We start from the raw sequence: 26770 nt of genomic DNA on the forward strand, positions 1-26770 counted from the left end.
GACACCAGATTTTTACCCCATACTCTATTTAAGAGGACTACAAGGATTTTAGATAAAGGAACATATGGATGGCTCAGGGGACTGGTAATGGAATACAGAGCTTTTCACCTCTAGACCACTGGTTCAAATCTAGCCTCGGTCAGTAGTAAAGGAAAGTTATTAAAATCCAACAGCTGTAATTTATGTGAAATGATTAGTTAGTCTCAGCCCAATTCCTAGAGGACCCAGACCATCATCATAATTAACATCTTTGCTGACAGTTTCATCTTAGCTGAGTGTCCAAAGATTGAAAGGGTATAGAAAAAGAATTACCCTCTCACCCTTTTGGTGCTAAGTCCAGGCCAGCGCTAAGACAGTGTCAGAGCAATGTAGCGAAACTTGTAACACCACTGCAATGGCATACTTGTTCTGTGGGTAAAGAGAGGACTTCAATCTCCAGGGCTATCAAACGCACTGAGTTTGTCATTTATAAAAGTTATAGAAGGGGGGTGTCACAAGGTGGCTGGCCCCATTAAATTAAATAGGTCCAGCTCCCCTGTGCCAGCTCCACTTTGCCAATCAGAAAGCAGCTATGAAGGATAATGGAGCACCAGAGGCAGCAGGAGATCCAGAGAAGGGAAGAGTGTTTCCTGGAGGAAGGCTGAAAGCAAACTGAGCAACAAGTGAGGTTTGCTGGATGATATCCCCAAGCCAGGGCTGGAAAGTGCAGAAGACAGGAGAAGCAGCGGCTGCAGAAAAAGGTGCCTGTGGACTCTAAGCTGGAGAGCCAAAGCCAAGGACCAGGAAAGGACCATGGAGCTGGTCTGGCCTGAGAGAGTGCAAGATCAACCAGCCTAGTAGCGGACAGATGGATAGAACCATGGTGGAGGCGACAGGCCCCATATAACCTGCTGGCAGCCTGTAACTGCAAACAGTCTGAATTCCTGCAGCAGCTGGACACCACCGAACCGGTCTAGCTGCACAAGATCTGCGATGACGCCACCAAGTTATTCAGCAGCAGCTTCAGTAATGAACCGGAGTGAACAACAAAAATGCCATCTCAGAGAAATCATCAGAAGCAGCAATTTTCTACTGCTCTGGATGAGACCAAAGACCCCATCAGGAAGAAGGAGGAAGAGGAGGAGCATTAAGACAGCATCTTCTAAGCAATGTTCCAAAAGATACAAGAAACAATAAAGGGGGACCTGAAATAATCAGGGTTGTGGGGGAAGAGGCATCCCCGTTTCGACGAGTGACAAGATCCCAAGTTACAACACCTGATACACACACCAAGGTACTTCCTGAGAAGTCAGCTGTCCAGCCAGTGGAAGGGAGAGTCCCCTTAGTAGAGATCATTGTGAATGATTAAAATAGTACTGAGTTACATGTGAAGAGAAGTGTGCTTGAGAAAGGGCAGAAGTCCCCAGGTCAGTGCCCAGAGTCCAGCCATGGGGCAAAAACCAGCACCCCGCTCCTCATAGAGCCTAGCCTTGGGGCAGACACCAGCACCCCACGCCACGGGGCAGCCCCCAGACACCAGCACCCCGCTCTCCACAGAGCCCAGCCCTGGGGCAGACACCAGCACCCCACGCCCCAGAGAGCCCAGCCCCGGGGCAGCCCCCAAGCACCCCACTCCCCACACCACAGGGCAACCCCCAGACACCAGCACCCCGCTCCCCACGGGGCAGCCCCCAGACACCAGCACCCTGCTCCACACAGAGCCCAGCTACAGGGCATCCTTAAACCCAGGCAGCAGCACCCCAGAATCTTTACTCCCCCCAACTTCTTTACTGTCCCACCGGGGCATATGGTGTGCTAAAGCTCTGCCCTTCCTCACCCTTTGCCAGAGCTGGCTAAGTCTCCCAGGCTCTCCCCCATACCTGGGAGAATGAGGATCAAAGAGCATGCAGCCTCCAGCCCTAACAGGCTGGGCACTCTGCTCACTGCGAGCTGGCCTCTGCAGAGTCCAGTGGTCCTAGTGGCAGCCAGATATTCTGCGGGGCAAACAGGGAATTCTGCGAAATTCTGCATTGCGCAGTGGTGCAAAATCCCCCCAGAAATAACTGTTAGCACTGTAACCAAATTAGCTTATAGATACTAATTCCCTTTCATGTCTTAACTGCCTTTTGTGACCAGGATCCTAGGGGGGCCACGCTGAGATTGCTCAATTCGGGTAAACTGCAAATAATGGGGCAGACAATCCCCAAAACTGGTGGTTATTCTAATACTTAGATTCACCAAGCCAGCAACAAAACAGCTTCCACAATACCTTACTGGTTACCCAGAAGCCAAAAATACAGTTCCCTTAAAGCAACCCAGCCTTTGTGCTCCCACCCAGACATTCAAGTCAAATATGATGAGGATTACTGAAAATCTTGTTGATCATATAAAAAGTTCTACCAATCCCAAAGCATCGGACACATTACCCTCCAGGTTAACAAATATTTCAGATCTTACCAAAATATATGCTTACAGCCAATTCCTATTAACTAAACTAAAATTTATTTAAGAAGACCAGAGAGCGTATTGGTTAAAAGATCATTATACATACAGGCATGAACAGAGTTCTTAAGTCAATTTCATAGTGGAGATGGTGACCTTTAGAGTTGCAAAGGATTCTTTCAGAATTAGTCCATAGATTCAATCCAGTGTCCAGTATCAGGGTGATCCAGATGGAACTGAAGACCTGTCTTTTGGCTCACACTTCCCCTGATGAAGCTTAAGCAGATCTGAGATGAAACGATCAGGTCCCAAGAGCCCTTTATACAGTTCCCAGGCAGCCTCTTGACAGCATGCAGTCCTTGGGTGAAAAATAGGCAATTACCCTAGCTGTAAAGTAGACCTCCTATTTCCTAAGCATCACCAGTAATTAGGTACGTGGATTAACATAAGGCAATTGCCTATCTCCTTCCATTTCCAGGTAGTTCATCATATATTTCAAAGAGAAATTAAGACAATGATATCATTGCATTCACAGTTCATTTAAAGGTTAACATTTCCTTTTGATCTCTGAATTAACAGAATACAGTGATAGACAGAACTGTTTGGTTACATTGTTAACCTCTAACAATATACTATATATGTAAACAAATACAATTAGTATTACCCCCTAATTCTCTAACAATACAGGTTTGCATTTCAAAGCTCTAATCTAACTTGAAATGGCCCTAATTACAATTTACATATACTTTAATAGGTCTTTAAAGGTTGAGCCTGGGTCAATTAGCCTGGTAGTTATGTAACCCTTTCTGGTGCTGTGTCACACCTTTATATTATGTATGTGATTGTGTTCAGTCAACCTTAAGATCAAAGACGTGAGACACTGTATGAAATTAACAATATTACATATATTGTCTTCAGCTTATCTATCCATGTTACAATGTATGACCAGCAGTTGCCTTATGTTAATCAGTGTAACTGCATTACCTGTGTATGCATAGTAAATAGAATGTTAACTTCAAAGTGATGGGACAGTGTATGTTTAACCTTTGGGTGAACTAGAGTTCACTTCATTGCCCTTCTCCAGAGCCTACATAACCCAACTCCCTCAGAAAACTAGCTGGAGTCCCAGAATTCAGTCTCTAAGGTTTTTCAGCAAGGATTGCACAGGGTCAACCTCCCCACATCCAAGTCCTGAAAGGAATGGACTTAATTAAGTAACAACTTTATCGCAAGATTTTATAAAGAAACAAATTTAATTTTTTTCAGCATAACATGCCTATTTTATAATCCATATACATTATCTTCACAGTTCTACATAAACATAAATAAAGAAAAACTCAAATCTGAACAGGTCAATCCCCACAGAAACACAGTTTCCAAAAGCTTAGGTTGAGTTCATCTGAGTCTCAGTTAGAGTTTTTGATCACCAAATCTATACTGTTTGCCGAGTCTAAAACATCTTCCCTCCACTTGCTTGTACGTATCTTTAGTTAGAATCCATGCAGACTCTTCCTCTACTGAAATCACTGTTAACCAGTCAGCTAACTTATTAACCAGCCACTCAGTTAACTATAGAGATTAAATTAAAAAAACAAACAAAAATAAAAAAACCTGCTACAAGATGCTTCAGAGTTAGAGAAAACAGCCTGCTTCCCCTGGGCTCAGCTTCTCTCAACTCACACAAAGCACATGGCTTTTTGTAAAGCAGATGCCCTGACTGCTTGCCCTGGTGGAGTCTGATCCCAGCAACAGGGAACCTATTGTAGCATACCCCAAACTACCACACCCAATTCCAGAAACTTCTGGATGTGGAGTGCTAAATCTGCCTAGTAACAATGACCCAAACTCAACTTATTCCTACTTCCCCCATCCCACCATGGGTCTCTTAAAGAGACATCTCCCATGTTAGGCATATGGGTTACATTCTCCCCTGCTTAAACACTGCCATCCCAGCAGCCATCCCAGCAGCGCACCTGAGACACAATCCACAATATCTTGCTTGCAGGAAGTCAATCACACAGGCTATACATTTGTCACGTCCTTGTAAAACTTTCCAATCAACAGGAACTGAGTCTGGAGCACTGGGTCTTCCTGGCCAAGGATTTGGATCCTGAAACTCTGGTGATATGCTTTCTTCATTACTAGGCAAGGCTTCTATGCAACTTGTAGCAACAAGTATTAATCTTTCTTCTTCAGCTTCCAAATCTTCCTCATGAGATTTGCAGAGTACTGTGAACTTTCATAACTGCTTTGCAGAGTTCCTTATCCCACTCATCTGAACTAGGCTGAATTAGAGACATTTTAACAATTCTTTCTGTCCACTCCATGTCATCTTTATCCCTGGAATACCATTTAGTCGCCAAGAAAGAGCATCAGCATCAACATTGGCTTTGCCAGACTTATAAATTAGATCAAAGTTATATAGTGACAAGGCTGCCACCCATCTATGGCCAGCCGCATCCAACTTTGCAGTCTTCACAATGTAAGTAAGAAGGTTGTCCTCAGTCATTACTAGAGCTGTTGATTAATCACAGTTAACTTATTTGATTAACTCAAAAATTAAATCATGATTTAAAACTTAATTGCAATTAATTATAGTTTTAATTGCACTGTTAAACAATAGAATACCAACTGAAATTTATTAAATATTTTGGGTGTTTTTCTACATTTTCAAATACATTGATTTCAATTACAACACAGAATACAAAGTATACAGTGCTTTCTTTATATTTTTATTATAAATATTTGCAATGTAAAAATGATTAGATTCACCTCATTCAAGTAGTGCAATCTCTTTATCGTTAATGTGCAACTTACACATGTAGATATTTGTTACATAACTGCACTCAAAAACAAAACAATGTAAAACTTTAGAGCCTACAAGTCCACTCAGACCTACTTCTTGTTTAGCCAATCGCTAAGACAAACAAGTTTGTTTACCTTTACAGGAGATAATGCTGCCCGCTTCTTATTTATGTCACCTGCAAGTGAGAACAGGCATTCACACGTCACTTTTGTAGCCAGTGTCACAACATATTTACGTGCCAGATGCGCTAAAGTTTCATATGGCCCTCCATGCTGCTGAAACGTGGGCTGACACTGGTTTTATCCATTCAACTGCTTGCCCTTTTGCAATGCCAGTGTGAGGTTTCAATACGACATCCTTCCTTGTTAAGTTTTTGACAAGTACTCCTATTCTCATACTGGAGCCAGTGACTTTAACAAATTGAGAAAGAACTGCTAGTCCACTGGGTCCAATTGCAGCACCTGGATCTTCCAGAATTACAGCAGTCTCCAATTCATTCACAGCAAGTTTCAGAATTCCTGGCACTGTTTTGGATGTACCAGGTGCAATTGTCTCTGATTTTCTTCCTCTCAAGACCATTTCAGCCCCTTTGTCAGCTTTTTGCTATAACCTCTGACTGAGTAAAAATTGACTAAGTTTCAGCCTACTCATTTGGTAATGAAATACTACAGTGGAACCTCAAAGATACAAACACCAGAGTTATGGACTCACTGGTCACCATGTGAAACCGGAAGTAAACAATCAGGCACCAGCAGAGACAAAAAAGGGGGGGAGGGTGTGGGGGGGCAAATACTGTACTGTACCTATATTGCATCTTAAAGGTAGGCACATCTGGGCTGCCTGTCCCTTCTGCACCCCACCCTCACCTCCACATGCAGGGAAGCCACTTACAGCTAGGAGCTGAAGGCGCTGGCGCTGCCAGCCCAAGGCAGTTAGAACTGGCAGAGCAGGAGCAGCGCTGGGATCTGCGCTGCTTTCCCCCACATCCTCCAGCCGGAAGGGGGACACGCGGTTTTCAACACACACCCCCAACCGGGAAGTGGATGCGCCATTTTCACACACATCCCCAGCAGGAGTGGGACAAGCTTGCAAACTCAGTCCAACTCAGGGAAAGAAACTGCCTGCAAGGAAATTGCCAGTGCTGAGGAGGGAGCTGCTTCTGGAGCCTGGCCTGGAGTGTCATCTGCTGGAGCTGGAGCCCAAACTGCACTTTGTTCAGAGTTACAAACATTTCACAGTTATGGACAACTTCCATTCCTGAGGTGTTCCTAACTCTGAGGTTCTACTGTACTTAAAAATTCAGTACCCCATTTCTTCTTACAGTGTTCTACAAGATATTTTAGCACATTTGTGCCTATGAGCACCAACCCTTGTTGATTCATACATTGATCTGGACAAACTAAGACTAGTACCTCTTGTTTGTTAGTCCCACAGATGAACTTTGAGAATTGAATCCTCAAGGTTATATATCCCGGGTATGGAACAATTAGCCCTCCAGCCCCTTCTATCTGAAGTATACTGCCAATAGACTAACTTTTGATAAGATAAATGCTCATAATAGAAAGTTTCATATATGCAGGTCACTTGAGAATCAGTATCTATTAGGCAGGTTCTCTTTACCCATCTAGGTAAAGACAGTGGGACCTGCTTATCATGGCCAACTTCTGGCAGCCTTGCTCTGAGAGTTATTAGTTTCTTTCCTTCCTGGCTCATACTTGCTCTGATTTGAATGTCTACCACTCAGTTGCTGATGTACTAGGTTGGAGTTAGAAGAATTCTCATAATCATTTTGAAAATGTCCTATTCACTCCCAGTTAAAACAAAGAATTTCTTCTGTTAAATCTTGGTGTTGCTTATTAAATTCTTTGGGTCTTTGAGGAGGGAATCGTGTATCGGATATGGACATTTCAGAACTTGGCTTGGTCATCTGCAGTCCCACCAACTGCTGCTCAGCCTGCAGATATTTCTCCTTCCAGTCTACTGCAGTGACTTCTTCATGGGCACTGGAAGTATTTTCAGGTGCCTTTATCAACTGCAAACGACTCCTATGCAATGGCTTTCCTTTTTCTTCTAGTTCTTGTCAAAGTTTTCTCTCTTGTTTATCAAAGTGCTCCCTTTACTCCTGGGGGAATTCTGCATCACTGCACATGCACCGAATGTATGTCCCCCACAGATTTCTTTGCTTCCCCGCAGAAAAACGACTTTCTGACAGGAAAGCAAAGGGAAGCCACAAGAGCTGTTATATGACCTTCCCTAACAGTATGTTTTGGTTGTCCAGGGCAGCTGGCAGAGAGGTAAATCACTGTGGCACAGGAGGGAAGGACTGGAAAAGGCGCGGCTGGTGGCTCCTACCCTGCGCCAGGCTCAGTTGCTAGTCCTCGCTAGGCTGGGGAGGACGGGTCTTCCTCTTCCCCCGCACAGCTGCTGGGGCTGTGTCAGACTCACCACCAAATTTCTCCCCCAGCTGTAGAAAGCTCTGCAAACTCTCCCCCCGCCCCACACTTCCTGCACCCCGTGCATCCAGACCCCCTCATACCCAGACCCTCCCGCGGAGCCTCACCCTCCCATACACACACACATCCAGAACCCCCCAATAAGTCCCACTCCCCCTGCACCTGGACCACCCTGACAAGCCACCCGTACCCCCACCCTACCGAGCCCCAGATGCACATGGATCTCAACCCCACTGAGCCCCACCACCCACTGAGCCCCACCTCCCCACCCCCGCAGACACCCCCACCCAGCCCCAACCACCTTCACCTGGACCCTCCTGCAGAGTTCCATTACAACTGCACCCAGAACCCCCACTGAGCCACCGGCACCCAGATTGCCCCACACAGAGTCCCTCCACAATTGGATCCTGCATTGCTGAGCCTGCCTGCCCACACCTGATGCACCTGGCACAGAGGGGCCGGGCCCTCGGGTGTTTCTGGGCCAGGGCCTGCCCTTGCGCTGTGTCAGGGTTGGGTGGAGCCTCACTACTGAGTCTGTTTCCCGGGGAGGAGCTGCACAGTGGTCTCCCACCTCCGTACAGCCAGTGGCCTGTGCTCCCCAATGCCATGCTGGAGTCTCCACATTTATTTGACAAATAAAATTTGCAGAATTTTGCAGACTTTTTAATTTTTTGGCGCAGAATGCCCTCAGGAGTATCCCTTTCAATGAATCTTACCTCAAAAAGGAGTGTGGCATAAGAGATGCTCTTTTTTCTACCACCACCACTAATCCCTTTTATTAAGGGTCTATTTTAAAAAGATTCATGTCAACAACCATGAAAAAATTGATCTTGTACATAAGAGTTCAATTCAGTATCTTTTACCCCACCAACCTCTTGGGCTAATGTGGTAGTCAGGTACACAGAAGGTGGTTCTCTAATGTGTTGGTGGTTCTCTAATGTGTTGGTGAGGCTCAGAAAATTGAGCTTAAGTTCAGATGCATGAGATGCTCAAGTTCAGGATCCTGACACAAAGAAAAAAGGAGAGCAGCAGAATAATGACCCTGGACTTCAGAAAATCAGACTTTGACTCCCTCAGGGAACTGATGGGCAGGACCCCCTGGGAGAACAACATGAAGGGGAAAGGAGTCCAGGAGACCTGGCTTTATTTTACAGAATCCTTATTGAGGTTGCAGGAACAAACCATCCCGACTTGTAGAAAGAAGAGTAAATATGGCAGGCAACCATCTTGGCTTAACAGTGAAATCCTTGCTAATCTTAAACACAAAAAAGAAGCTTACAATAAGTGGAAGATTGGACAAATGACCAGGAAGGAGTATAAAAATATTGCTCAGGCATGCAGGAGTGAAATCAGGAAGGCCAAATCACACTTGGAATTGTAGCTAGCAAGGGATGTTATGAGTAACAAGAAGGGTTTCTTCAGGTATTTTAGCAATAAGAAGGTGGTCAGGGAAAGAGTGAGCCCTTTACTGAATGGGGGAGGCAACCTAGTGACAGAGGATGTGGAAAAAGCTAACGTACTCAATACTTTTTAGGCCTCTGTCTTCACGAACAAGGTCAGCTCCCAGACTACTGCACTGGGAAGCACAGTATGGGAAGGAGGTGACCAGCCCTCTGTGGAGAAAAAGCGGTTCAGGACTATTTAGAAAAGCTGGACGAGCACAGGACCATGGGGCTGGATGCACTGCGTCCGAACGCTAAAGGAGTTGGCGGATGTGATTGCAGAGCCATTGGCCATTATCTTTGAAAACTCATGGCAATGGGGGGAGGTCCCGGACGACTGGAAAAGGGCTAATGTAGTGCCCATCTTTAAAAAAGGGAAGGAGGAGGATCATAGAATATCAGGGTTGGAAGGGACCTCAGGAGGTCATCTAGTCCAACCCCCTGCTCAAAGCAGGACCAATCCCCAAATAAATTATCCCAGCCAGGGCTTTGTCAAGCCTGACCTTAAAAACTTCTAAGGAAGGAGATTCTGCCACCTCCCTAGGTAACGCATTCCAGTGTTTCACCAGCCTTCTAGTGAAAAAGTTTTTCCTAATATCCAACCTAAACCTCCCCCACTGCAACTTGAGACCATTACTCCTTGTCCTGTCCTCTTCCACCACTGAGAATAGTCTAGAACCATCCTCTCTGGAACCACCTCTCAGGTAGTTGAAAGCAGCTATCAAATCCCCCCTCATTCTTCTCTTCTGCAGACTAAACAATCCCAGTTCCCTCAGCCTCTCCTCATAACTCATGTGTTCCAGACCCCTAATCATTTTTGTTGCCCTTCGCTGGACTCTCTCCAATTTATCCACATCCTTCTTGTAGTGTGGGGCCCAAAACTGGACACAGTACTCCAGATGAGGCCTCACCAATGTCGAATAGAGGGGGACGATCACGTCCCTCGATCTGCTGGCTATGCCCCTACTTATACATCCCAAAATGCCATTGGCCTTCTTGGCAACAAGGGCACACTGCTGACGCATATCCAGCTTCTCGTCCACTGTCACCCCTAGGTCCTTTTCCGCAGAACTGCTGCCTAGCCATTCGGTCCCTAGTCTATAGCTGTGCATTGGGTTCTTCCGTTCTAAGTGCAGGACCCTGCACTTATCTTTACTGAACCTCATCAGATTTCTTTTGGCCCAATCCTCCAATTTGTCTAGGTCCCTCTGTATCCTATCCCTGCCCTCCAGCGTATCTACCACTCCTCCCAGTTTAGTATCATCTTCAAATTTGCTGAGAGTGTAATCCACACCATCCTCCAGATCATTTATGAAGATATTGAACAAAACCGGCCCCAGGACCGACCCCTGGGGCACTCCAATTGACACCGGCTGCCAACTAGACATGGAGCCATTGATCACTACCCGTTGAGCCCGACAATCTAGCCAACTTTCTACCCACCTTATAGTGCATTCATCCAGCCCATACTTCTTTAACTTGCTGACAAGAATACTGTGGGAGAGCGTGTCAAAAGCTTTGCTAAAGAAATCAGGCAACTACAGGCCAATCCACCTCACCTCAGTCCCTGGAAAAATCATGGAGCAGGTCCTCAAGGAATCACTTTTGAAGCACTTCAAAGAGAGGAAAGTGATCAGGAACAGTCAACATGGATTCATCAAGGGCAAGTCATGCCTGACTAACCTAATTGCCTTCTATGATGAAAACTGGCTCTGTGGATGAGGGGAAAGCAGTGGATATGTTATTCCTTGACTTTAGCAAAGCTTCTGATACTGTCTCCCACAGTATTCTTGCCAGCAAGTTAAAGAAGTATGGGCTGGATGAATGGACTATAAAGGTGGATAGAAAGCTGGCTAGATCATCGGGCAGTGATCAATGGCTCCATGTCTAGTTGGCAGCCGGTATCAAACGGAGTGCCTCAAGGGCCGGTTTTGTTCAACATCTTCATTAATGATCTGGAGGATGGCGTGGATTGCACCCACAGCAAGTTTGCAGATGACACTAACTAAGAGGAGTGGCAGATACGCTGGAGGTTAGGGATAGGATACAGAAGGACCTAGACAAATTGGAGGACTGGGCCAAAAGAAATCTGATGAGGTTCAACAAGGATAAGTGCAGACTCCTGCACTTAGGATGGAAGAATCCCATGCACTGCTACAGACTAGGGACTGAGCAACTAGGCAGCAGTTCTGCAGAAAAGGACCTAGGGGTTACAGTGGACAAGAAGCTGGATATGAGTCAACAGTGTGCCCTTGTTGCCATGAAGACTAATACCATTTTGGCCTGTATAAGTAGCAGCGCTGCCAGCAGATCGAGGAAAGTGATCGTTCCCCTCTGTTCAACATTGGTGAGGCCTCATCTGGAGTACTGTGTCCACTTTTGGGCCCCACACTACAAGAAGGATGTGGAAAAATTGGAAAGAGTCCAGGGGAGGGCAACAAAAATGATTAGGGGGCTGGAGCACATGAGTTATGAGGAGAGACTGAGGGAACTGGGATTATTTAGTCTGCAGAAGAGATGAATGAGGGGGGATTTGATAGCTGCTTTCAACTACCTGAAAGGGGGTTCCAAAGAGGATGGATCTAGACTATTCTCAGTGCTACCAGATGACAGAACAAGGAGCAATGGTCTCAAGTTGCAGTAGGAGAGGTTTAGGTTGGATAGTAGGAAAAACTTTTTCGCATTGGATCTGGGTGAATTACACAAAGAACATTTTGGTTTAAATTTCACACCAGTCACAGTTTCAGATTTCAGCACCCTCTCTAACAGAAGATGTTGCCTGTCAGGAGGGAGACTCACAGCAGGAGTAGAGGCTTCAACTGGACCTCAGTCTATAATTGGTGTAGTATCTGTTAACCACCTAGTCTGTTTATCACGCACAGGTGTAACCACAGCCCATGTCTCAGTCTTGAACCCTCTGTCGGAATACACATAATATCCCTGATCCCTGCACTAAAGTACTCTGGGCACAGAACCAGTGGATATGAATGACAAAACCTCAAAATGAATAGGAGTCACATCCCATTTCTGCCCTAACTTCTGCAACACACCGTTCCGTCCTATGTGTATCACAGAAACAGGATCTTCAAATTCACAAAGAATCATATCTTTTTGTTCTCCCTTCACCCTCCTCCTATTAGTCACATGACCAAAGATTCTAACAGCCCTCTTAATTTCTGCTGTACAATCAACATGCCCAAAATGTGTGGACAAATTTCCATTATCTTAATATTAATACAGTGTAAAGATTCAATAATAGTCACCACCACCAAATTCTTTTATAACTGCTGTAATATTCCTCAAAAAAAATCAGATGTGACCTCTGAGCAATCCTCAAGTCCCTGCCTGTTCGGGCTCCAATTTGTAACCTTTGGATGGGCTAGAGTTCACTTCATTGCCTAAATAACAAAACTCCCATAGAAACTTAGCTGGAGACCCAGAATTCAGTCTCTAAGGATTTTCAGCAAGGATTGCACAGGGTCAACCTCCCCACATCCAAGTCCCAAAAGGAACAAAAGGAATGAACTTAATTAAGTAACAACTTTGTTTCTTTATTATAAGATTTTATAATTTAATTTTTTCAGCATAACATAGCTATTTTATAATCCACATATATTATCTTTATAGTTCTACATAAACACAAGTAAAGAAAAATTAAAATCTGAACAGGTCAGTTCCCACAGAAACAGTGAGAAGCAACTCAGAGTTTCCAAAAGCTTAGGTTAAGTTTATCTGAGTCTCAGAATTTTTGATCACCAAATCTATACTGAAAAGGAGTATCTGTGGCACCTTAGAGACTAACCAATTTATTTGAGCTTAAGCTTTCGCGAGCTACACCTCACTTCATCGGATGCATTCAGTGGAAAATATAGTGGGGAGATTTATTACATAGAGAACATGAAACAATGGGTGTTACCATACACACTGTAACGAGAGTGATCACCTAAGGTGAGCTAACACCTGCTGGTAATAGCTCACCTTAAGTGATCACTCATTACAGTGTGTATGGTAACACCCATTGTTTCATGTTCTCTATGTATATAAATCTCCCCACTGTATTTTTCACTGAATGCATCTGATGAAGTGAGCTGTAGCTCGCAAAAGCTTATGCTCAAATAAATTTATTAGTCTCTAAGGTGCCACAACTACTCCTTTTCTTTTTGCAAATACAGACTAACACGGCTGCTACTCTGAAACAAATCTATACTGTCCGCTGAGTCTAAAACAACATCTTCCCTCCACTTGCTTGTAGGTATCTTCAGTGAGAATCCATGCAGACTCTTCTTTTGAAATCACTGTTAGCCAGTCAGCTAACTGGTTAACCAGCCATTCAGTTAAGTATAGAGATTAAATTAAAAAAAAAAAAAAAAAAAAAACCTGCTGCAAGATGCTTCAGAGTTAGGGAAAACAGCCTGCTTTCTGCTCCTCCGGGCTCAGCTTCTCCCAACACACATAAAGCACATGGCACTTTGTAAAGCAGCTGCCCTGACTGCTTGCCCTTGTGGAGTCTGACCCCAGCAACAGGGAACCTATTGTAGCATACCCAAAACTACCACACCCAATTCCAGAAACTTCTGGCTGTGGAGCCAGCACTGGGCCAAAATGAAGTTCAATCTTTTTTTGACCTTGGACAGCAGCAAGAACCGCAAGAGGCACTTCCATGCACCTTCTCACATTCACAGGAAGATCATGTCTTCCCCCCTTTCCACGGAGCTAAGGCAGAAATACAATGTCAGCTCCATGCCCATCCAAAAAGATGACAAAGTCCAGGTTGTCCGGGGACATTATAAAGGCCAGCAAATCGGCATGGTAGTCCAGGTATACAGAAAAAAAATACGTCATCTACATTGAACGCGTATAGCATGAGAAGGCCAATGGCACAACAGTCCACGTTGGAATCCATCCTAGCAAGGTGGTGATCACTAGGCTAAAACTGGACAAGGATCGCAAAAAGATCTTGGAACGCAAAGCAAAGTCTCGCCAAGCGGGCAAGGAAAGGGGCAAATACAAGGAAGGAACCATTGAAAAGATGCCAAAATAGAATGGTCTTCTGTGTGTGAACAATGACCCAGACACAACTCATTCCTACCTCCACTCACCATAGGTCTCTTAAAGAGATATCTCCCCTATTAGGCACATGGGTTACATCTGCTCAGCAAAGAATCCTCAGTCAGATGCTGTGCTCAAAGCACTTGAAGAACCTGCTTCAGCTATAAAGAGAAACCTCAGGCCTGATCCTTTCATCTCTAGTCTGCTGAACTTTGAGCAGACAAAGTTTAAGCCGCAGGGCCAAGCAAGATCTTCCAAGTAGTTATTTGGAATACCCTGGAAAATGCATTGAAAGACTACCAGATTTTACATCTAAACGGTCTTTGGATTCTGTCCTCTTGGGATAATTCCAATAAAACTTTTGCAAATTAGCAGATATAACATTACTGCTACAAATCTGCTTTATGAACACTGAAAAAAATCACTTGTATATATGTGATTCCTAACCATTCAATAACTCTCTCCTTTTTTAAAAATCACTGTATTAGACCTGTTTGCCTCCATTGGAGCCAAGGGCTAGAATATCTAATGGGGGCTGTGTTTGGCTTCTTGTTAACCAGTGTGATACTACAGAAGCTCTTTTTATGTTGATTTGGTGACTCTATAAAATAAACCACAAGTTTTTGGGGATTGTCTGCTGTGTTTCTTGCAGTGCGCCCTGAGTGTGGCATTCTCGGTGTGGCCCATCTCAGGCACCTGATCACAGGGAGCTACTGTAATAAAACAAAAAATAAGTGCAACATAGGAACTGAGAGTTAACTAGAGACTGAAAGCATAATAGTGAGGTTTTTAGCACTTACCAACTTGAACTAAAACACTTTCTGCATTCAGGGTATTCTGCGTTAAAACTCATGTAAGTAGGTTTAATGCTAAATAGCATGAGAGTTGGATAAAAGAGGATTTGGATTTACATTACCCATCTTAATGAACTTGCGGCTCTAGCCCCAAAATGGACTAATATCATTACATAACCCAAAACAGAAGGAGGGAGGGCATAACATGCTTTGCCTGAATTGGCTGCAGAGCATTGAGCTAGATTCTCTTTCAGCTGGTCACTAATATAAACAAAACTACACAACTCTCTACTAAGACTGTAACAGTATGCAAGTTTAACTGGAGTGCTGGGGGCGGAAGGAAGAGGACTCAGTGAGCAATGTGACCCAAACCTGTCTGACAGGCACCACCTAGAGGTGAACAGAGCTGAAGGACAAATATTTAATTCAATACAAATGAATATGCAACGCAAATTTAGGTACTGCAGCAGAGTTCTTGGAGAATCCAATCTGGAGATCTTGCCATTACTAGTTTCACCTCCTAAATGAGAGCTGCTCTACATGGACCAGTTCCAAATTATTTTAGCTCATGGTGTTTTGTCAATTATATTTTAAAACTTTCTTGTTCAAGTTTGCATTATTTCACCAATTTAATTTTCAGTACTGCCAAAGTACTTTCTTTCTTCTAGAGAGAAAAACAGTCATTGTTAATTCTGCATTTATCATTTTCAAATGACGCTCAAGTGCTATTTCATATCCAATCTATAGCACCAAGGAATCTTTCAGTCTTAGTTCCTTTTCTGAGAATGAACAGTAATGTATGTTTAAAGAAACTTGTTTTCAGAATTATTCTAAAATTACTTATTCTTTCAAGTTGCCCCAGAGATCATATAATGAAGCTCTTTTTGTATTTTCCTTCTAATTTGTATACATCTTCATAATTACTGCACCTTAGTTTGCTCTGTAATACCAACAGCTACCTGAAAATTTACATACACAACCACCCACTTCTACCCCTTTAATGCCCGTAACAGGTTCTCTCCTCACTCACTGAGGCAGCAAAAAACCATGATGTGTGTAACTTTTTGAGCTCAGGAGGTGTGCATTATTTTGGTTTATTTTTAGGACTCTAATCCTCAATGATCAGAAAACAGACATAATCTTCTCACAGAAAGAACAGATTCAAACAAAATCATACCCTGCAAAGGCAGACAGCTTTCTCCCTTTCAGAAAAGCCTTTTTTTTTTTTTCCATTCCTTGGTTCAATGCAAAAGGAGGAAACAAGCCTCTAGTTTTTAAACCAGTTTCTTTCAATCTCAAACTTATGCAGCAGTTCTGTCTCTTTCACTTATCAAGAATTGCTAACTAATATAATTTAACAGCAGTGATGCTAACTTCAAAATTCCCTCTTGCTAGAAGATGTTCTTAGCTTCTGGAACTCTTTTGTTTTTTGTTTTTTGTTTTGTTACTGACTCCCCTTTAACTATTAGCAGCTCACCAAATTCGTGACTTAAACATACACATAACTCTTCTCACCTGCAACCTGAATGCAGGTTAGAGCCATGCCACATTTCAGCCTTGGTATAAACAACTCCCATTGATTTCAATCCACTTATGCGGGGCTGAATTCACTCCCGCAAATGGATTCCATGTCATGCTGGAATTGATTTAAAGAGCTTGATAGTTTATTAGTGGTTTTCCCTTCACTTGTAAAAGTCAGATTCTGAGCATCTTTTCTGCTCAATAAAAAACAAAAACGTGTTTTTGTGAATGTGGTACATTTGTACACATGGGATTATTTTGCTCCTGAGCAGTGAATAAGAACTGCTGTACAGCAACTGTCTGCATCACCCCAGTGCCAGTACTCATTTCACGGCTTCATCTCTCAGTCCTGCTTACAAACTAACTGCCCTTAAACCCCACCTGTTACTGACACCCCTTGAACCGCATGTTACTGATACCCCCGGAGTGCCCCACTGCACTAGCACCCACAGACCTCTGGCCCTGCGCGCTCCGTAGGAGCTAGACCCCTCTCACACACTCACCGCCTGGGGAACCGCCACTGCCGAGCCCACCAACTTCCCGGGAACCCCCCAGGCGCCTCTTGCCCCAGGATACAGCACTGCAGGGACGGCTGTTCCTGGAGGCAGGGGGCTCCCACCCCGGGCAGGGTCGTTGCTCTGGGGGCAGAGGTCTCCCCGGGGACAGGGGGTCGCTGTCTTCCCTGGGGCTGGGATAGGGAAGAACGGGCCCAGCACCCTGACATAGGGGCCGGATCCCCCGGGGCTGCCGGACTCCGCTCCCGGGGTGCGTCGGGACCCCCAGGCAAAGGGGGCTCATGGAAGTTAGCACTTGCCGTAACTGCTCAACCGCCAGAGACGCGTCCCAACGGAGCCCGCAGCATCCTCGCTCGCTTCGTCCCCCTCCCCTCGCTACTATGGCTACGGGGAGCCAAGGCAACCAGCTCTCGCGAGAACTAGCCCAACGCCTCCATCGCTTCCGCGAGAACCGGCTCCGAAAAGGGGAGGGAGAGAGCGCGCCCGACCACCCGTCTCTCGCGAGAAAAGGGGTCCGAAGAGGGGAGGAGCTAGAGGAAAAGCAACTGCGTAGAGCCACAACATGGCGGCGAACGGAGCGCGCAGTGGGCGGGGCCTAAAGGAGCCGCGGGGGCGGGGATGCAGAGGTGAAAAGCATGGGACCGGCGCGGCGGGGCGCCGGCGATGAGAAAAGACGTCTTCTCGTTTCCGCCTGCAGTGCGGGGTTCCTCCTGCCCAATCCGCTTCGGCTCTCCGCCGCGCCCCACACACCGCGGGATTGACTTCGAAGTGGGGTTGTGGCGGGACCCCATGGCGCGGGGTCACCCTGACAGCTCCCTCAGAGGCACTAGAGCTAAGAACTTCTTCTGCCTTCCTAGGCAGCCAGAGTGTCGCATTGTCACACGCCTCTGGGAGCTTCACAACATCAACAACGCGTGCCTGCTGGACAATTGCAGCAGGGGTTGGGAACCCTGGACTTCTCAGCTTGCCGTGGTACTATTGCCAGCACCCAGTGCCAAGAGGCTAAACAACAGCTGAAGTTGGTTTGTTACCCGGTGTGCTACACCCAATAATCACAAGGGTGTGGAGAAGCAGAAAAGTTTATTTGAAGCTTCAAAAAGGTATAGGGAGATTTGAATCTCAAATCCTGTACCCAGAGCAGGAAGTTACACAGGCTTTTATACATCCTTTTTCCCAGCATACTTTTCCAATAGCAAGCTGCCCCAAGTATCCATATAGCTAGCCAATCCAGTTCCCAGCTAGTTCCCTGGTTCTCTGTATCATTTGTTAAACTATACATAAAGCTGCCTTATTCAGCATTGTTCTTCCATATCTCCCCTGTTTGGCCTTGCTTAGTTTCAGGCAGTCTGAAGCTGCAACATATTGTTGCAGATTCTCAGCATAACTGCTATGTGTGCGGGGGGGGCAAGGACACTTGGGACTAGTACGCAGAGCTGCTGCGAGTGTCTCCAGGCGGGAGGGGGGCCAAGGACACCTGGGCCTCGTGCAAGGGGGCTTCATCGACACTCGTAGTCTTCCATCCCCTTGAGTTACCTAGTGGCCATGCCCCAGTGTCCCCAACAGTACCCTGCCCAAGTCAACCAGGTTGGAAGACAGGAATGGGGAAAGGAAGCTCCAAGGTACTCTGGGGAACTCAGTTAAGAGAAACATTTAGGGAGAGTAGTTACAAGGCAGTTCTAATTCCAAACTAGCGTCAGACACATTGAAATATGGCTGGGTGTTTATAATAGAATATTGAAGCAATTACTCATTTGAGACAGACACTGTGCAATTTGACTAAAGCACTGTGTTAATATTCAATATAACTGAATTTGTATAGCATCTGCGAGAAGCATAACTTGTCCTGATGAAGTCCTTGCATAGGAGCTTGTGGGCTGTCCCCAGGCTTGCCAGTAGAAAGGTGATTTTTGATCCCTTTGTCCCTCCTCCTCTTTGAGGACATGGCCTTGGTTTCCCTACAATGAATGGTGTGTAAGGAGATTACTGCCTATGCACCTCATCATCACCCTTAATAGAAATGGGAAGTCCATAGACTCCTTATTTGCCCTTATGTGCAAGGTTGTTATCCACAGTGTGCCTCTGACTGCAGGCGAAGAATTCCTCAATGCACCCCTTTCCTCAGTTGGTAATGATTACCCCAGTAGGATTCTGCATAAAGCACCTCAATACTGCCCCTACACTTATTGCATCCCCTCCCCACTTTTTTAACATACTTTACCTAACATGTATTCTGGATCAGAAGAGACTCAACATCTCTGCATCCTCAGAGTAATGCAACAGAACCATCGTTTTGTCCTGTAACAACTCTTCTCCAGCCTGCTAAGGACTCACTGACACAAACACACTTTCTTTTATGTCATTTTATTGTCCAAACTTCAGTCAGATGAACAAAAACACAGTTCCTTGGTTCACCCTGGGCTACAGCTCCCAGGGGGTTTTCCCCCCTTTAATTCTCCAGTTCCTTCTACCGCCCATCCCAGGGGGCTCTGGTAGTCCTATTGCTAGGGTCGGCAAGTGATATGGGCCCGTGATGCCTATGTTCCAAGAATATTCAGGGCCTGAGGGCCCAGTTCCATCAATGTTCCAGGCCTGGTCTCTCCCCTGGCCTCACCTGCCACCCCTGCACGCCTCCCCTGGAGCGTCTCCTGGCCCCACTTGCCACCCCTGGGTGATTTAAAGGGGCCCGGGGACCCCCAGCCACCACCACCAGCAGCACTGTGGGGCTAAGGTGGCTTCCTGCCCTCTCTCAGGCCACACCACTCCCGGAAGCAGCCAGCACGTCCCTGCAGCCCTGGACGTGTGTCTCCACGTGCTGCCCCTGCCCTGAGCACCGACTTTGCAGTTCCCATTGGCTGGGAACTGCAACCAATAGGAGCTGTGGGGGCGGTGCCTACAGGCAGCAGCGCACGGAGACCTACCCCCGCCCAGGAGCCACTGCCAGAGGGGTGTGCAGGTCGCTTTCAGGCGATACCTGAGATAAGCGCCGCACCTCTCCCATACCCCAATCCCCTGCCCCAGCCCAGAGCCTGCCCCAAACCAAACTCCCGCCCAGAGCCCACATCCCCTCCTGCACCTCAACCTCCTGCCCTGGCCCAGAGCTTGCACCCAAACTCCCTCCCAGAGCCTGCACCCCTCCCCCAGCCCTGAGCCCACACCTCCTCCTGCACCCAAACTCCTTCCCAGAGCCTTAGGCAGGTGGTGGGCAGGACTTGGACCCATTCTGGACACCACCAAAAATTATATAAACCTGCCACCCCTGCCTGTTGCTCCTGCTTCCCTCCCTCTCCTTCCAGGGGACTCTGGCAATCCTAGGTTTCCCAGGCTCCATGTTACCAGGGACCAGGTAGTAAGGGTCTCATGCCTCCTGAGGCCCAGGTGCCTTCCTTTAAAGCACAGCTGAAATCAGCTGACCAGTAACAGCTACAATGGTTCAGTTCCCTCCTAAAGGGCTGTGACATCCCCACACTTACAACCTTCTCCCATAACTTTTTTATGCAGTGGACCGTTTCTGGTGGGTTTTTTTGGCACAGCCTCAGCTTTACATTCCCCCAAGGAGAGCTGGTTAAAATTTTTAAATCAAAATTTGTTTCAATGAAAAATGGCCTTTTAAAAATGTTCACAGAAAATTTTTTAAAATTTTCCATCTTTTTCAACAAAACTTTTGCAAACCAAAATATTTCAAGTTTCTAGTTTTTACTGAAAACTGATAAACTTCCATTAAAATGTTTGAAGTTGTGATAAATGAACAGGGGTGGAGGTAGATCCCTTTTATGGACACTCAACCAACCAGTAGCTATAAAATCCCTCCTAGTAGCTGTTCCCTAATTGCTCTACCTGTAAAGGGTTTAAAAGTCTCACTGCTATGCATAGGTAAAAGGAAGTAAGTGGGCACCTGGCCAAAAGAGCCAGTGGGAAGGCTAGAACTTTTTAAAATTGAAAAAAGACTCCTCTTTTGTCTGTCTGTTGTTGTTCCACCAGAGAGAAGTGGACAGGGCAGCAGCTATCAGGTAAGAAGCTTGAGCCAGGTACGAAAAAATCATCTGTATCATACCTCAAAACTACTCATTTAAAACTCCAGATATGTAAGTGGATCAGGAAATGTTTAGGAAGATGTGATTAGGTTTCTCCCTTTTATTTTGTTATGGTTTGTGGATTCCTTTGTGCTAACCCCGGTGCATTTGTTTTGCTTGTAACCTTTAAGCTGGACCTCAAGAAAGCTATTCTTGGTGTTTAATCCTTTGTAGTTGCTCTTTTAAAAATTTAGCAATAGCCAGATGTATTCCCAGATGTATTTTCTTTCTTCTTTTATTCATAAAATTTACCTTTTTTAAGAACAGAATTGGATATTTGTGTTTTTAGAGGTTTGTGCACGTTGTTTAATTAGCTGGTGGCAACAGCTGATTTCCTTTTCTTTCTTTTTTTCTTAGCTCTTCCCTGGAGGGGTGGGGGGTGAAAGGGCTTGAGGGTACCACACACGAAGGAATTCCCAAGTGTGCCTTCCTGGGCTCTCAAAGGGGTTTTGCACTTGAGTGGTGGCAGCATCTACTAATCCAAAGTCAGAGAAAAGCTGTAACCTTTGGAGTTTGATGCAAGCCTGGACTGGCCAGTATTACTTTTTAGAATCCTTGCGGGCCCCCACCTTCTGCACTAGAAGTGCCAGAATGGGGAATTAACCTTGACGTGGTGGCAGAGCGGTGGGATCATTTTGAACCAGAGGCACAGACCTCAGGATTTTAAAAGGACACATTTTTCCTTTTGGCAGCCTGCAAAGCCAGGGAGGTTTTTGTTTTCTCTTTCCGCCCTCTTTCTTTTCTTTGTTGCCTTTAGGCGGAAACAGACACACAGAGGACTTAGCCTTCAAGGCCAGGGAGTCCAACAAGCAATTTATTATTTTTTTCCCCTGGCTTTGTGGCAACGAACTAGCTAAGCTAGAGTAGGAAAGCCCTGTGCATGAGGTTGCGGTTGGGCACCAAAACCCTAGAGCAACCAGTCTTCCCAAAGCGGCATGCCACAGAGAAGACAGACCCAGATCAAGCCCAGACATCCAGCTCCATGACAGAAATGCAGGGAGGGGATGTGGGACTGGAGATTTTCCCGGAGGGAATGGTCAGCCCTCCCCAACCTGAGATCCAGGTGCCAAGATGGAAGGATGCCCTTAACCCAGACCAAGTTCTAACTGCGGAAGACAGGAATTTCTTCCTACAGATGAAGCGCTTGGAGGCAGAAGCGGAGGAGAAGCGCTTGGAGGCGGAGGAGAGGAGAGAGACAAAGCGCTTGGAGGGGGAAATGGCGGCAGAGTGCTTAGAAGCAGAGACAGAGCTGAAGCGCTTAGAGCTGGAAAGGGCTAAGCTTGCTCAGCCAGGTAGCTCTAACAGTCTTCCTCCAGATACCACTCCCCATTTCAAGAAATTCCTCACATACAAGGCAGGCAATGATACAGAGGCCTTCTTAGAAAATTTTTGAAAGGGCCTGCCTTGGATACAACATCCCTACAGACCAGTATATGGTGGAGCTGAGGCCACAACTCAGTGGACCCTTAGCAGAGATGGCAGCTGAAATGCCTAAAGAACCCATTAACTAGTACAAACTTTTTAAAAAAGAAGGCCAGAATTAGGATGGGGCTAACACTCGAGCATGCTCGTCGGTGGTTAAGAGCTCTAAGGTGGAAACCAGATGTGGCATTTTCCCAACACGCCTACCACATTGTAAAAAATTGGGATGCCTGGACATCAGGAGCAAGTGTTGAGTCTCTGGAAGATCTGTCTCCCCTCATACAAATGGAGCAGGTCTTAGAGGATGTTCCTGAGGAAATACAAAGGTACATATTAGATGGGAAGCCCAAAACTGTAATTGAGGTGGGGGAGATCAGAGCCGAATGGGTGGAGGTGGCAGAGAAAAAGAAAGCTAGTAGCAGTTGGAGCGGATACCAGAAGGGGCAACCTGAGACAACACCCCACCATCAGAGTCAGCCCAAGGCCCCACCTCTCATGGAGGAGCCCTCCAAACAGCCAAGGAGACCCCAAATGTCCTCTTGTCCCACCACCCTACTCTCCAACCACCCACCTCGCCCCAGCCCACAGCCAGCAGGGTGATGCTTTAAATGTAATGAGCTTGGGCATATGAAGGCCAACAGCCCCAAGAGCACCACCCAACTGCAACTCCTCACCCAGGGATCCCACCGAGATCCTTCATGCCCACATGTCTCACAAATACCCACAGAGCGAAGGGAAACTGTGAGTGTGGGTGGGAGGAAGATTACTGCATGGAGAGACATTGGAGCACTGGTGTCAGCTATCCACCAATCCCTCGTGGACCCCAAATTCATCAACCCAGGGGCCCAAGTGACAGTGCAACCCTTTAAGGCCAACTCTTAACTTGCCTACAGCCAAGTTGCCTATCCAGTACAAGGGATGGTCAGGAATATGGACCTCTGCAGTCTATGACTATTATCCCATTCCCATGCTGCTAGGAGAAGACGTAGCCAACCATGTAAGGCTAACAAAAAGGGTAGGGATGGTCACCCGGAGCCAGGCTAAACAGGCCTCCACACTTAACTCCATTCCTGAGCCTCCTACAAGGACCCAGTCTGTGTCCCCTGATACCACAGGCCTGGGGACCCAGCCAGAGGTGGTGGAACCAGACTCCAGACCAGAGTCTATTGCAGCAGTTGTAGATCCAGTTCCTGGGACCCAGCCAGAACCAGCCTAAGGATCCAAACTGGCGGAGCAGTCAGCACCAGAGCCCATGCTTGCAACCCCACGAGAGTCAGGGGAGCCAGCATCAAAGGGTGCCACAGAGCCTGCACCAGTAGCTAAACCGGCACAAGAAGCTCAACCGGAGCCTGAAATACAACCTAGTGCACCAGCAGAGAGCGGTTCACAGTTGACGGAGACACCCCCCATCACCTCCATCACTTCCAGTGGGACCAAGCTCAACCCATTGAGGAACTAATGTCTCCAGCATCAAGGAAACAGTTACAAGCAGAGCAGGAAGCAGATGAAAGCCTCAAGGGAGCTTGGATAGCGGCATAGAGCGACCCACCGCCTCTCGGCTCTTCTAATAGGTCAAGGTTTGTTGTAGAAGGAAGACTCTTATACAAGGAGACCCTTTCTGGTGGGCATGAGAATTGGCATCCTCAGAGACAGTTGGTAGTTCCAACTAAGTTTTGGGAAAAGCTCTTGAGCTTAGCCCTCGATCACTCTCGTGGCCATCCTGGGGTGAATAGGACCAAAGACAGTTTGGGAAAGTCATTCCACTGTGAGGGGATTGGCAAGGATGTTTCTACCTATGTCCAGTCTTGTGAGGTGTCCCAAAAAGTGGGAAAACTCCAAGACCAGGTCAAAGCCTCTCTCCAGCCACTCCCCATCATTGAGGTTCCATTTCAGCATGTAGCTGTGGATATTCTGGGTCCTTTTCCGAAGAAGACACCCAGAGGAAAGCAGTACATGCTGACTTCCATGGACTTTGCCACTCGATGGCCAGAAGCAGTAGCTTTAAGCAACACCAGGGCTAAAAGCATGAGCCAGGCATTGTCAGACATTGTTGCCAGGGTAGGTTGGCCCTCTGACATCCTTACAGATTCGGGAACTAACTTTCTGGCAGGGACCATGAAACATCTTTGGAAAGCTTATGGGGTAAACCATTTGGTTGTCACCCCTTACTACCATCAAACAAATGGCCTGGTGGAGAAGTTTAATGGAACTTTGGGGGCCATGATACGTAAATTTGTGAATAAGCACTCCAATGATTGGGACCGAGTGTTGCATTAGTTGCTCTTTGCCTATAGGGCTGTACCACATCCCAGTTTGGGGTTTTCACCCTTTGAACTCGTTTATGGCCATGAAGTTGAGGGGCCCATTACAGTTGGTGAAGCAGCAATGGGAGGGGGTTACATCTTCTCCAGGAACTAACATTTTGGACTTTGTAACCAACCTGCAAAACACTCTCAAAGACTCTCTAGCCCTTGCTCGACAAAACCTACAGGATGCTCAACAAGAGCAAAAGGCCTGATATGATAAACATGCCAGAGTGCGTTCCTTCAGAGTAGGTGACCAAGTCATGGTCCTGAAAGTTTTCCAGGCCAATAAGATGGAAGCATCGTGGGAGGGGCCATTTATGGTCCGAGAGTGCCTGGGAGCTGTTAATTACCTCATAGCATTCCCAGACTTTACCCTAAAACCTAAAGTATACCATGTTAATTCTCTAAAGCCCTTTTATTCCCAAGAAATCAAGGTTCTCCAGTTTACAGCCTAGGAGAGAGATGACGCTGAGTGGCCTGAAGGAGTCTACTATGAAGGGGAAAGCAACGGTGGCATAGAAGAGGTGAGCCTTTCCATAACCCTTGGGCATAAGCAATGACAGCAAATCCAGGAGCTGTGCACCAGCTTCGCGCCAATGTTTTCAGCCACCCCAGGACGGACAGAATGGGCGTACTACTACATTGACACAGGTGATGCTTGCCCAATTAGAGCCCAACCCTACCAGATAACTCCTCAAGCCAAACCTGCAATAGAAATGGAGATCAAGGACAGGTTACAGATGGGTGTAATCTGCAAGTCCTTGGGCCTGTCCAATGGTTCTGGTTCCCAAACCAGATGGGGAAATCTGCTTTTGCTTGGACTACTGTAAGCTAAATGCTGTAACTCGCCCAGAGAACTATCCAATGCTACCAACACAGATCTCAAAGAAGGCACCTGTGAAAAGTATTGCTGAGATCTGTGATACCAGTTATTCTGGGTTCTGACTTTATTTTCTTTCTTTTAAATTTAAAAAGGAGCTACTGCTTTCTTGCCTCAAGCTCAACCTAGTTATTTTCAGTAGTTTGGAATCTTTGTCACCTTAAATGAGAGAAACAAGTTTTGTAAATGGCTGGAACCTGTGAAATAATCATATTTTGGCAAACATCACTGACAACCAAAAATACAAAAAAAAAAAAAAAAAAGTCCTGAGTGACAGATTTTGATAGTCACAAAACCCACTCCAGACCTTTTATCTTTGGTCAGCCCATCACTAATTTGCAGCCTTTTGGCTATTTTCCAGGGCAGTATCAGTTTAATATCTGATACATCCTCTGTCAGGGGACTACATGCGGCCCTTACAAGAAGATGGATTTAATAATCTGATAGGTCTTTTCCATCTCTAACTGCTAGAAACCTATTTAACACCAGATAACTCAGTTCCCAGTCTTTCGATTAGGGCATGCCAATATATTTGGGGGGATCACTGTAATCAGATCTTACAAAATCCTCTTAAACCCTCTATAAACAATCACTGTGATAGGAAGCTCCCCTAAGACTGCAGTGTGGTGGGAGGAAAATAAAGATCAGAAGTAATGATTTAGTCCCTGTAGTGGAGCTTGGCTCACTGGCACGCCACCTCTTGCTAGTTATCCTGGGAATTAGCTCGATTCCAGCGCAGAGCGCCCTCTTCAAGCCAGTGTCTCACCTACCGCTGGCCCCCATGTCCCTCCTGGACCCCAGTGCCCCTTTACATCAGGGTTCTGCCCCAGCAGTAACCTACAATCTGGGTCTACCCTCCCAGGGGAACCCCCAACCCTCTTAACCCATCTTGCCTCAGTGGCTGCTGCCAGTCCTCATCTAGACCCTGTTTACTAGGGCAGACTGCAGTCTGTAATGGCCACTCATCACTGGCAGGGGCTTAGGACCTGCTGCCTTTGCTTATCCCCAGGCTGTCCCTCTGCAGCCCCAGTACCTTTTCCCCTTAAACATGGTCTGCAGCCTGGGTGTTTACCAGGCGAGAGTTCCCCCGC

The 26770-nt window shown here is 46.3% G+C and overlaps 1 protein-coding gene and 1 pseudogene across 17 annotated transcripts in view; one reads left to right on the forward strand and one right to left on the reverse strand.

Moving 5' to 3' along the window:
* The window catches only part of USP54 (ubiquitin specific peptidase 54), a 279027-nt gene extending 261554 nt beyond the window's left edge, over positions 1–17473 (reverse strand). For 13 of the 17 annotated variants that reach the window (XM_073352834.2, XM_073352844.2, XM_073352849.2 and 10 more), the window contains exons 1-2: positions 17301–17473; positions 2531–2779 (exon numbers count right to left, since the gene is read on the reverse strand). The gene's annotated coding sequence lies outside the window, so the exon portion shown is untranslated. The other 4 variants (XM_078853769.1, XM_078853771.1, XM_078853770.1 and 1 more) reach the window with 4 other exon arrangements.
* On the forward strand, positions 13710–14163 carry LOC140914602 (large ribosomal subunit protein uL24 pseudogene; annotated as a pseudogene).
* Positions 17474–26770: the final 9297 nt, after the last annotated feature.

Source organism: Lepidochelys kempii, chromosome 7 (assembly GCF_965140285.1).
Source record: "Lepidochelys kempii isolate rLepKem1 chromosome 7, rLepKem1.hap1, whole genome shotgun sequence".
NCBI lineage: Eukaryota > Metazoa > Chordata > Testudines > Cheloniidae > Lepidochelys > Lepidochelys kempii.